At 35.7% G+C, this 3216-nt stretch overlaps 1 pseudogene; it reads left to right on the top strand.

Annotated features, from left to right (window-relative positions):
- Nucleotides 1–1500: 1500 nt before the first annotated feature.
- LOC149533797 (MYB-like transcription factor 4 pseudogene) lies at nt 1501–2996 on the top strand (annotated as a pseudogene).
- The last annotated feature ends 220 nt before the right edge of the window (nt 2997–3216 follow it).

Genomic DNA, 3216 nt, shown 5'->3' with positions numbered 1-3216 from the left:
TGTTTAGAGATCATTTACTATCTTCTATATCAAGTTTTGAGCATTTATCATTGACTTCAAATTATGGAGGACTACATCTTCTCTTGCATTTCACTTTTAAAGCGTCCTTCTTAGGTTGAAATAAATTATAGCACATTAGTTATCTTTCTTTGCTAGAATCTATCTTAAGAAGGGTTTTGTTCCCACTAGGTTTTCCCCTCTTTACTCTTTTCGAGCTCCTCTTTTCTCTCTTTAGTTAGACATAGGGAGTGTTAGTGTTAATTTTCTCTGCATTTGTCCAAAATAATGGATATGGTAAGCTAACTGAAACTTCTTAATGAATAATTGATACATTACATGCAAATTTTTGTTTGCATTCTAGTAATTGTCCATGCATTAGGGATCTAATTTAACTGAGACATCTCACCATAATTTCATCCTAGATAGTGGTTCTTCATTAGTAATTTTATTTTATAAGTCATGCATTTACATAGAAACTGTATAGTACACAATGCCTAATAAGATTTTTATTTATTATTCAATAGCTCTATTTTACTCTGGTTTCATATGTAGTTTGTACTCCATTCACTTTGATGCTCATTTTATTTTGCAGCTGCAAAATTCTACACTCTCTACATGTCTTATTACACTTAGAGCTTTCTCTTTCTTCAAAGCAAAGACCACCATTATCCCTTTGTCATTTTTTATAATTATGGCATGATAAGGCTGTAGAGTTCTATGAATTTATTTGCCCGCCCTTTTGCATATTTTATTTTTTGCTCTAAGTGTGCTGCAGGTGGACTGCTATTGATGCTAATTCACTCTGATCTACCTGCTGCAGCCATGGCAGATTTTTGGTTGCTTTTAGGTATTCTTCGAATGACCCACTACTAGTTTAGAATGGTAGATTAAAACATAGCTCTTCATTAATGTCTCAGTTTCAGAACTAAAATACGTACAAAAAGAACTATATTGGAATTCAATCTCAAAAATCAGATTTATTTCTTTGGATCGACTGGCCTAGATTCATCCCCAACAAAATTTACCGACAAAATTTATCTGACTTAATTAATGAAAAGCTGGCCACCCTGAATCTAACTAAATGCTCGATATGATTAGTGGGCCAGACCAGACAGACCAGATCTATATGCATACGATTGACTTACTTTTGTCGTCATCTTAGACTTAGTTTTTATCATCTCACTGAATTAATGAAAAGCTGGCTGGCCACCATGAATCAACCTAAATGCTCGATAAGATTGGTTGGCCAAAGTTTGTCTTATTTCTCAGGGAAGGAAGAGAAAGGGAGGATGGGGACCGGTACACTGACTATTTCCAAATTTGGACAGATCCCACAAATATAAAAAGGGGATTTCAACTGAGGTTATATATAGGCTGTATGCCCAAAGCTAACCTGACAAGAGATAATAGTTTTTGGTGGGAAAAGAAATCGCTGTGTATTTACTGTTTAAGTGAAGAATTCTCCTTTGTTTCCCTATTCAGTAAGCAATCCAAACGACCATGAAGAGTATTGGCCATGATGACCATTCCGGTACGAGATACAAGAAAGGGCAATGGACGCCCAAAGAGGATCTTTTGTTGATGAAATATATAGAAACCCACGGTGAAGGAAAGTGGAGAACATTACCACATAAAGCAGGTTTGAAAGATGTTCTTAGTCTATTGTAACGTGGATTATTTTTTGTTTTCCTTTACGTTTGGTTTTCTGTTTTTCAATGGGCTCCGTCATTTTCAGGTCTACAACGTTGTGGAAAGGGCTGCAGATTGCGGTGGAAGAACTACCTTCGACCCAACGTGAAAAGAGGTAATATTTCTCTCGAGGAAGAAGACCTCATCATCAGAGTGCACAAGCTCCTCGGCAATAGGTAAACAAAGATTAACAAGGTTTTGTCTATTGTTATCACTCTTGTATTCGGATTTAATAAGCTGGTTTCTTTTTTACACGAAAGATCAGATTATCTTAATCTCTTGTTTTATCTTCTTGAGCTCTATAACATTGTGATAATAGATCACACTAAACTTTAATGTAGATATATCTTAAATACTCAAGTACAGGTATGGCAGGAATAGCATCATAGAATATGGAAATCTGACAATAATTAACTTATTGTACAAGTTCATTGACAAACGATATTTCATAGATTCGGTTGTGAAATTTTTGAGTTTCTAAGTTTCATAATTTAGTCCATAAATCGTCGGTTTATTTCATCTCCTCAAACATTGTAAACCTTTGATGATTGATTAGAAGGTGTGATGTACACATCACTATTAAAAAACCTCACACAATCAAATCCAACGACAATAACAATAGCAGCATCATGAATTGCGACAATAATAATAGCAGCATCATGAATTGCGACAATAACAATAGCATCATCATGAATTGTGAAAAATCTGATACCATCATTTTGTTTATTGAGCTTATAAGAGTTCTTTGTAATGATCATTTTCTCTTTGATATTTGCAAATGGTCTCTGATAGCAGGAAGAGTACCCGGTAGAACTGATAATGAAATAAAGAACTACTGGAACTCTTACTTGAGCAAGAAACTCCGTCGCAATATCATCCTTGAGACTAAAAACCATAACAAGGCGTCTTCTTCTCCCTCAGACCAGTTGCACAATGAGACTTTGTATAGGTATGGCCATTGCTCCCTGCCTGACAGTAAAATAGACAGTCAACGGCAAGGAGATCAATTGAAGAGCAACCATTTTGATATTAGCAACATTATAGACAGCCAAATTGATCCATCGAATCATATGGCTTGTCCATTTCAGCGGGCTCCTCATGCTGAAGTAGAAGAGAGCACCACAATATTTTCTCAATATTTATCTGCCAAGCATGATGTGCATCCTTCTTCAGAGCCATGGCTGCAACAACCATTGCCACCATCAGACCAATTGTATGACAGAAATGGGCAAGTATTCCACTCAATGGTGGCGATGCAGCCAGCGTACTGTTCATCCCCATCATGTTTTTATGGGTGGTTGTTATGATGAAATATGCGATCACAATGACTTAGGTAGTGACATTCATGGTGGTTATGATGAGATATGTGATCCCAATGATATGTCACGTACAGAGATGCAAGATCGCCTCAGTTAATGGATTATATTTAAGCGTGTCATGGAAGAAAAAAATTGCAAACTAAAGTTTTTTTTCTATAAATTATTTTTTGTTCGATTGTATGCATTTTATTATTCGATTGTATGTATT

The sequence above is a fragment of the Cupressus sempervirens genome, chromosome 10 (assembly GCF_028749045.1).
Source record: "Cupressus sempervirens isolate cs-2001-9-10 chromosome 10, ASM2874904v1, whole genome shotgun sequence".
Classification (NCBI taxonomy): Eukaryota; Viridiplantae; Streptophyta; class Pinopsida; order Cupressales; family Cupressaceae; genus Cupressus; species Cupressus sempervirens.
The sequence above is the reverse complement of the archived record's forward strand: the minus strand, read 5'-3'. Positions and strand labels throughout refer to the sequence as shown.